This window comes from Nelumbo lutea, chromosome 1 (genome assembly GCF_056320005.1).
Source record: "Nelumbo lutea isolate HS-2025 chromosome 1, American lotus-T2T, whole genome shotgun sequence".
Classification (NCBI taxonomy): domain Eukaryota; kingdom Viridiplantae; phylum Streptophyta; class Magnoliopsida; order Proteales; family Nelumbonaceae; genus Nelumbo; species Nelumbo lutea.
In genome coordinates, this window is record NC_142684.1 from 167,236,364 (window position 1) to 167,245,843 (window position 9,480).

Genomic DNA, 9,480 nt, shown 5'->3' on the forward strand with positions numbered 1-9,480 from the left:
TTGACCAATCAAAATCCTCCCATGAGCCATGAATTTTGATGAATACCGTCTGATTGGTGATCACATGCATCACGGGAATGGACCCCACAAATGGGCAGTGGGCCTCCTGAACGGTGTAATTCGGGCATCTGTGGTCTGTGGCATTAATGGAGGTAGAGTCCATGGCTACTTCCGTAAATAATGATAACTCTGAGGATGATGTTATTGTAAGAAAATTTTAATTTAATTAACTTAAAAAAGAAAAATAAAACAAGCCTACGAGGAGAAAAAAACAGATTAACAGAACAAAAGAGGAAATATAACGAGCTTGAAATGTCTCAGCGGCTTTCCCTCGTTTGGTTTGGGCGCCATTGGTAAACAGGGGAAACCAGAAGCTTTCTAAGCTTTGAAGCTCAGGGTTAGGGTTACAGTAGTTCTTTCTCTGGTTTCGGAGGTTGGGTTAGGTTTAAGGCTTTTTTTATTTACGGCTAGGGTTTCTTCTTATCAACTCTTTGTTCTGTAGTTCTCTTTTGTGGCCGGCACATTCTAGATTCGGAACCAAATAAAGCTACTCGTAAGGTTTCTCTGTAATGTCGAGGACGTTACAAGCTGGTTACGGCACTGTTCCTTCAGCCGCAGCTTCGACTTCGACCACCTCTGGCTCTGGGATCGAGTTTTTTTCTCGCGCAAAGGAGAGAGGAAAATCGATATACGCCACACGACGCCCATGGAGGGAACTCGCAGATCTATCTGCCTTTGGGCGTCCGTACAGCTATGGCGAAGCGATGGTTCGCATCAGACGTAATATCAGCTATTTCCGCGTGAATTACGCTATTATCGTTTTGCTGATACTGTTTCTGAGTCTTTTGTGGCATCCGGTATCTATGATCGTGTTCTTGATCGTATTTGTCGGCTGGTTCTTCCTTTATTTCTTCCGTGATGAGCCTCTGGTGGTCTTTAACCGGACATTTGATGATCGTGTGGTGCTGGCTATACTGAGTGTGATCACTATTGTTGCATTAATTTTCACTCATGTGTGGTTGAATGTTCTGGTTTCGCTTATAATTGGAGCTGTCATTGTTTTTCTACATGCTACCTTTAGGACTACTGAGGATCAGTTCCTCAACGAACAGGAAGCTGCCGAAGGCGGATTGCTTTCAGTTGTCGGTAGCCAGATGACGACGACTTATTAGCCGTGTTTGAAACTTTGAGATGGCAGGCTTTTCCTTCTGAATTCTGATCGTAGACTGGTTTCATCAATAGGATATTGGGTGAGATTTTATTCATTTTGATTTTGATTTCAAGCAAGTGCTTCTGAGTCTTGTTTGCTCAATCTGCGGTTTGGATTCGTTGCCAATTGTGCTGTAAATGTTTTTTGGTACGGAATGGAGGGAATCTTGTCAGTGCATTTTCTTTAGAGCTGGTAAAAAGTAAAATTAAATTGAATCAAACTTGTATTTCCTCCTTTTATCAGTATTTTTTTTCTTGCCCTTTGAACTTCATAGTTGTTGTGGTTGTCTCAATCTTCTTGTAAATGTAGTCAGAATGTGGCAAAATACTTTAGTCTATGTTGCATGTACTTTTTATACTTTTTATTTTTTTATGTGTGAGTATATGTATTGAATTGTATGCTAAAATATACTAGGGGCTCTTTCGGCTGGTGCAGCAGATACAAGTATAGCTTTTCAACGCATTTGCAAAATCTACAATTAAAAACCCACCTGAAAATAAAAGATAATTCTTTCTCAGTCATTACAAAATTTGATAAAGACCTATCAAATTCTGCCATAATATAGATGCCCAATGAAATATTATACCCTCTGTTTCTCCAATAATTAGTAATCCTCCATTTCTTTTTTCAAAATTCCAATGGAAAATCCTTTATGTCCTTTCTCTCCTTGTGCACTAACAGTTGCAATAGATGGTGCTTTGCTTACTATAACCTCTCACTGGCCACGTATCCACCAGGTTAATCAAATTGCCTTCCAAACAAAACATGTCTATAAAGTGATTCCTATCCTCGTTTCAGGAAGCAGCAATGAATTAGGAAGTGGGCCGGGAACTGGATTCCGGGGAAGCTTCACACAACATTCAGGTGTTTCAAATGTCTTGGCCTCTGGAAATCAAATTTCCTAGTGTCAAAAGTCTTATTGTGGTAGCCTGTCCACATAAAGAAACAAATCTTTGTTGGAATAGGTGGGGCTAAATTCAATGCCATGGAAAAAAGGTATAGTATCACCACCAAATAGAGTAGAAAGGCTTAACTAAGAACAAGCCATCGGAATCCAGGTTCTAAACTGTCCTATTTGCCTGATTCATGTCCAACCTATGCTGTTCTAGCCTTGCAGCAATGATATCAATACATCAGCCTCCCTATCATTGAGATTACAATGAAACCATAGGCTGCAAATCACCTCATTAGCAATGATACGATAGCTTTCATGGGTCACAACCTCCTTATTCAAAGTAGGTGAAATAGGACTATAGAGGCATCTTTTCATTTTTCTGGTCTGCAAGTACTTGGGCCATCTTCTCTGCCTCCGCTAACATTGCTGATACCTCTCGTGATCGAAAAGGTCGAATTGTCAACGATGTCTTTTCTGTTTTCAATCCTCACAAATTCTCTACTCCACTTCTTTATACCTTCCTTTATTTTTTCCCTTATTTTAGCAAACTTCACGTACCTGTCGTCTCATTTGCAAGGCTTCCCACCACCCCATCTTGTCATAAACCCGGGACTGAAATCATCAACTCAAATCTGAATGGCAATGGTACCCCCCTAGATGGTTTTGAATTTGCTAGAATATTGCTGTTAATCTCCTTTTGTTCCTTCCAGTATGGACCTAAATGCACATTGCAAAGCTATGCTAATTCTGCATATTGATTAACCTAATTGCATGGATTACTTAATTTTGGAATTGTTGAACTTGTTACATCTGTTTGGTTCAATTGGGTCATTACTGTGGTCATTACGGGTCTCTGTCCAAGCTTAATTGATTTTTATAATGAATTCTTCCTGATTTTTTCTTTGCTTACCCATGTCAGCAATGTTAGCGGTACAGATGAAAATTGAATCTAAAGGTCTAGCTGTGTGGACACTTGGCACTTGGCATGATGCTTCAAGATCGAGTCAGCAATAAAAACATACATTATTTGACACTTGTAATCAAGATGCAAGGTGGACACACAGAGTGAGGAGTCCACAATGTCTCCGGTGCCAAGTGCACACACCTTTGGACACTTGGCATTTGTGCAGCGTACCAAGGCAGCAAGGCCAAGGTAATACTGCATTTATTCATGATATATGATTTGATTGACATGGTTAGATGGGGAAGATTTCTCCCAATTTCTAAACAACCAAACATGGAGAGGCGTTTCTATATTTTCTGCAATTTTCGGATGTATAGAGATTTTCGGTTCTTGGCTTTTGAGTTGGTGCCAATCAGTTATGCTCAGTTTGGAAGGAGTACAAATACAAATACATAGAGCGTAAATCCTTATATTTTGTATGTATTTGTACTGTACATATCTGTATTTGTACTCTTTTCAAACTGAGCCTTGTGTATTTTAGGGTGTTAGAAAATGTAGATTAGTAGATGAAATGTGTTGTAGATGTAGAGTGCGCAAAGTTTTGTTGGAAATATTGCAGCCAGGAGTAGGAGGATTTCACTTGTGATTTTTTCTTGAAACATTATTATGCAAAAGCACTACTGTTTGTACCCAATTAAAAGTTCTTTTTTGGGGTGGTCAAGGATTCAAATTTTGGCACCGCAAATTTGGAAAACCCGTGTACACTCTGCATCAATTTTAAAACCGGCTTAGAGGCCAAACCTTTTGGTCGTGGGTCATAGGGTCAACCGCCTGATTGAATGGGTCAGACTTTGCATTATATATATAAGTACTAGCTGGGACCTTTGCAATGCACAGGATTTGTTAAAAGAAAGTTAAATAATAAAAAACACACTAGAGCATACAATTGTTTTATATTTTTAAATAATTAATAATTATTTATATTTTATATATTATTTTTAATAAATTTTTATAATAAAAATTAATAATTAATTTCAGCTAGGATTGTTTATCAAATTGATGAACCCGATCAACTTGACCCGAGTTGATCGGTTTTTTAGTATTTTCGATCAATTTTGGTTCAACAATTTCTCAACCCGATTAGGTTGGATCAATTTCACTTTAGTTAGTTGTAAGTTGACCAAAATGGAACGATTTAATCATAGATATATATTAATGTTTATATTTTTAATAATTTTTTAATACACGAAAGAGGGAAAATTACCACATTTCTTAGTTTAAAATATTTTATATCATAAATTTATTTTTAATAATGTCATTGTATTTTTTTAAATTTAGATTTAAGTTTTTAGTTTAAATCTTTTGAATTGACTCATCAAACCAAAAATCGACCCAAATCAATACAACTCGAGTTGGCCGGTTTTCATTAATGGTTAGTCGGTTTTCGGTGACCAACTCTCCAACTTGACTAGGTTGATTTGGTTGGCTCAAATGCCTAAAACCGTACCAAACCAACCAGTGAAAATTCCTAATTTCAGTTAAATTAATAGTCTAATTTCTAATAAATAAAAATAGTTTAATCTTGAATAATTATTGAAAATTTATAGTGAAAAAACACAATTATTGAAAATATATTGATAATGAAAATACAATAAATAACTAACAAAAAATACAATAACTACAAAATTACAATGAATATTAAATTAATCAATAAATAGTGTAATATCAAATAATAGTTTAATCTCTAATAAATATTAACCAATAAATTATAACAAACATAGAATAAGTACAATAAATTAAATTTTAAAATTTAAATAACAATAGTTTAATCTCTTATAATCATTAAAATTTTTTGTTAAATAACAAAACAAAAATAAATTTATATATAATTGTTGAAAATGTTTTGTTTAGTATATATAAATATATAATAAATATAGGGGGGTGATGATAAAATTTAAGTGGCTAATATCCAATTCAAAAGTTAGAGTTTAGTGGGAAATGAGATCAGCTAATGGGATGGCAGATCTTCTTGCCAAGCAAGGGTGCATAGGGATCAATTATTCTTGGCTCAGTTGTAATTCTGCTTTGTTTCCCAAGGCAGCATCTCATACCTCTTTATGGGATCTCTATTATGTAGTTTTTGTTGGTTCATATTAATCATTCTTAATAAATCACTTTATTACTTATCATAAAATAGTTATATAATAAATATGTATTAAGATTTTTAAGTTATTATTAATAAATAGTATTTTTAAAGTTATTTTCTAGAATTATTAATTGATATAAGTGAATTAGTTACATAATTGCATTATTAATTTTGTAAAATATTAAATTATTATTAATTTGAATATTATGTTGCAATTATTTTTCTACTTTTAAGATGTTTTTAAATTTATTTCATAACTTCGTTATTTTAATTGTTTAAAACCTAGTTATGTTTAATATTTCATTATTTAAAATATTAAGTTATTTATACATATAAATAATATATAAAATATTTCAAAATTTTCATGATTTGAATTTTATTTATTTTAAAGTTATTATATAATATTAAATATTTTATTATATAATTATTTTGCTATTTTATTTATTTTTAATGTTATTTTTTATTATTTGAATTATATTTAAATTGAACAATCCAAAAATCATGATCTATATTGTTAGTACATAATTTCATGACGAATTTTGTAAAAAATATAAAATTATTAAATATATTATAGTTATCTTTTGTGTTTTTAATAAATATTTTAAATTTATTATATAATTTTGTTAGAATATTTAAATTTTTTAATTCAAACTTTTTAGATAGATATAGATAAAAATTGGGGGAGAGGATAAATAAGATTAAGAGATAATTTAGAAGAGAACTCTCTACTAGGTTAAAGACAATTTAGGAGAAAGTAGGGAATAGTGGGGAGGTAGTTTGGGAGAAATTTTAGGAAATGATATTATTTAGGTTATTGTGAAGTGGGGCGGGGGGGGGGGGGGGAGGAGGAGATTTTAAGTATTATTTATGGGGAAGGAGGACATCTCATTGGTTGTATAAAAAATGACATGGAATAAGAAAATAAAGAATTCAAAAACCTCACCATGAGTTTTCAACATTTCTCTTAAACTCACCACACCTTTTCAAAATATCTAAAACTCACCATGTCAGTAAGTTTTTGTTTTCCAAAACTCACATTTTGTTAGTGCACTATTAATGCTTCTTAACAAAGGTGTCCATGTCAGTATAAATAACAATTTTCATGACCAAATTACCCTTGAATGGTGAGTTAGAGGAAAAATGGTCTTTTTTAGTGTCTTTTTTTATAATTTCTTTTTTTTTTTACATTTTTCTATTTTCTACAATCTATAAATTTTCCTGTATTTTTTGTTATTTATTTGCAATTTTTGTTTTTCTATAATTTTTGGTGTTTTTTCTACAATTTTTATTTTTTGATCTTGTTTTTCAATTTCTATAGTTTCTATAATTTTTTATATTTTTTGTAATTTCTATGTTTTTATGTATTTTATATTTGAAAATATTTTTTTTGAACTTTTTTCTTTTTTCATGTCTAAATATTAAAATGGTAATATTTTAACACCCGTTAATTTATTTTATATATATTTTATATTTTTCTATGAAGGTTAAAATGGTATTAACACCCGTTAATTTATTTTGTAAATATTTTATAGTTGTGGTGAGTTTAAGAGAAATGCTGAAAACTCATGATGAGTTTTAGACAATTTCCTTATATATATATACACTAAAAGAAAAAAACAAAGTTTTGTTCATCAATCTTGTGGGTATCAACCACTCCCCCTTTGTTATGCAACTCGTCTCCCATTCCATGGTTTTCAACACCGGACCGGATTGGATGGTCGGACTGAAAAAGCTAGGAATTGATCAGGTGACTGGTTCCGTTTTACCCCAAAACCATTATTTCGCCAAAAACTGTTGATTTGGTGAGCAAACTATTGACCCAAGTGTTTGAACCATTCAAACCGTCCAATGGTTTTGACCATTTTTTATTTTTTATTTTGTTAGAATGAGTTGTCCATTCAATTTGAATGGTCAAACCGTTTGACCTGAAAACTAGACCCTGACCGGTTCATTGTCCGCTTGAGTTTAGAAACCTTTCCCATTCTACAAGGTGATACTTGTTGTTTTTTCTCATCAATATATTTCTTCTCACTCAACCCATCAACAACAAAACCCCTTTCCACCAATATCTCAGCAATTGAAGATGGAAAGCAAGTTAAAATGCATTTTTTATAAGAGTTGACTTTACCTCTCTTTGGAGCCTTTTCAGATCCCTTATATCTTTAAAAGGGCAGGTGGCTCTACAGGAAGGCCCAATGAAGTCAATGGAAGTTCACCATTTGCAAGCCAAGGTTCAGTGCATCGATTGGCTACCTTTGTTCAAGCTTATATGCAATCAAGAGACTGCTTCACAGCACACAAATTCATCTAAGGTATGTTGCACTATCTGCCTGAAGGATTCCATCATCGTAATTAAGAGAATGGAGAAAGGGGGTCTCCTTTTTTGTGACCCTTCCACCACCAAAACCGTTATTGAGAACAAAGCAAAGTAATTAGATCCTTCCACATACTCCGTTAATGTGGGATCTTTCACCCATGACGCAAGGTTCAAACTATCAATACATCCCGATATGATGGAAGGAGTGTTTGGAACTTTGAACCGCCTCCTCAGAATTCAATTATTAGTTCCCCAAATGTATTTATCCCCACCCCTATATAAACATTTGGAATCTTGACCCGAATTGTACGATCACATTATGAATCCTGAGATGGACCGAACTCAAATTACCCTAATTTAAAAAGGGGTCAAAATAATACGTATATATTATTGTTTAAATAACCTTGAAAACGGTGTATTAGCTGATACCAGTTGATACGTTGTGATATTGACCCAGCGTTGCGAAATTTTGATCATTGACCATGACAACAAAATTGTGCCACCAAATCAGTTTTGATATGACAGCCTCTTTTAATTACTCTCTTCATCCATTACATTACAGCAGATGAGTCCCCCACTACAAGCGGCTACTGGCATTATACTTCTAAAATATGACGAATCCATTTTTCATGCTGCAGCTCATGATGAGAGTTCAACAAGCTATAAACCATCAATCATGTTGCTCTCTTTCATGACTCTGAAATTACTGTAAACAAATACTAGATGCAGATTATATAGGAGACTGGAAAGAAAAGCCTCTAAAGGAAGCAATCAAAGCACTCCTGTGAATCCCTTTTAGATACGGTACATATACCATATCTGCCTACATCTAAGAATTTTGATTGGCTTTGACCAATCAAAGCACTCCTGCGAATCTTGATTGGTCACCTTTTTTATGATACCAATTGCTTTTCTGATATCATATCTTTCTCGTATCGTAGTCAAATCTTTTTTTTTTTTTTTCTCAACTTCTAATGGTTAGTAGAAAAGTTATTTATCTTTAGCGAACAGAAAAAAAAAAAAAAAACCCTTTGTAGGCATGGTTTTGGTTCTAACTTGCTCTAACCATTTAATTTTTGGTGTGTTGCATGATATATAGCATTAGACATACAAACTCTACATAAATTTCGGTTCAATGGTTCAATTTCATGTAGTTAGGGGTGTCCGCGATTCGGTTAATCGAATCATGGTCCTTTTTTGTAAACTGAACCGGTAGTATTGTTTTTTTCATTTTGCCAAACCGAAATTGAACTGGTACCACCAGTTAACCGGTCCGCCGGTTTGGTTTTTCAGTTTCTTGGTTTTTTATATTTATAATATATATTATATAAATATATGTATAATATTATATTATAAATAATAAATGATATATAATATATTATAAATATTTTAAAAATATATAATATATTTGTAAATATATCATTATAAATATAATATAAGTATGTATTTATGTATAATGAATATATATTTATATAAGATACATAGAAAATATGTGACATAGATTAAAAATATTTATAAAATGTACATATAAATATATATAACAGTCGGTTTGGTTAACTGTATGTTTTTTTATAGATTAACCGAAAATCGAACTCGTCCTTTGATTTTTCAAAAATTCCAAACCGAAACCGAATCAACCGATTCATTAATTACATTTTGCGGTTTAATTTTCTTGGTTCGTTTCGATTTTTTGATTTTTCGGTTTTTCATAAACACCCCTATATGTAGTTGTTTTTGCATGAAGGATGTTCAGTGTTCCAAACCCACGGAATTCGCTAATGACAATATGAAAGCTTGATAAAAAAGCACAATAATTCTTCAAACTTTCATCAACATATACAGGAACAATATGCAATGTGACTAAGACAACTCTCACAGCATAATACAACCATTTCAGACAATAGAAGCAATAGATAGAGGACCCAACTCTCTTTCTCTCTCTCATATAAGAGGGCATTATTTAATCTGGTATATATGGGTCATCACAAACATAAAAGGAACACAAGTG

The 9,480-nt window shown here is 32.8% G+C and overlaps 1 pseudogene across 3 annotated transcripts; it reads left to right on the forward strand.

Moving 5' to 3' along the window:
• The first annotated feature begins 314 nt into the window (after nt 1-314).
• On the forward strand, nt 315-7,871 carry LOC148879003 (PRA1 family protein F3 pseudogene; annotated as a pseudogene). 3 transcript variants are annotated; one of them, XR_016104096.1, is made up of 3 exons: nt 315-1,250; nt 3,025-3,258; nt 7,330-7,871. The product of XR_016104096.1 is annotated as a PRA1 family protein F3 pseudogene, transcript variant X3 (transcript). The 3 variants fall into 3 exon arrangements; XR_016104095.1 differs by having other exon boundaries at nt 343-1,250; nt 7,305-7,871; XR_016104094.1 differs by lacking the exon at nt 7,330-7,871 and having other exon boundaries at nt 425-1,250; nt 3,025-3,164.
• The last annotated feature ends 1,609 nt before the right edge of the window (nt 7,872-9,480 follow it).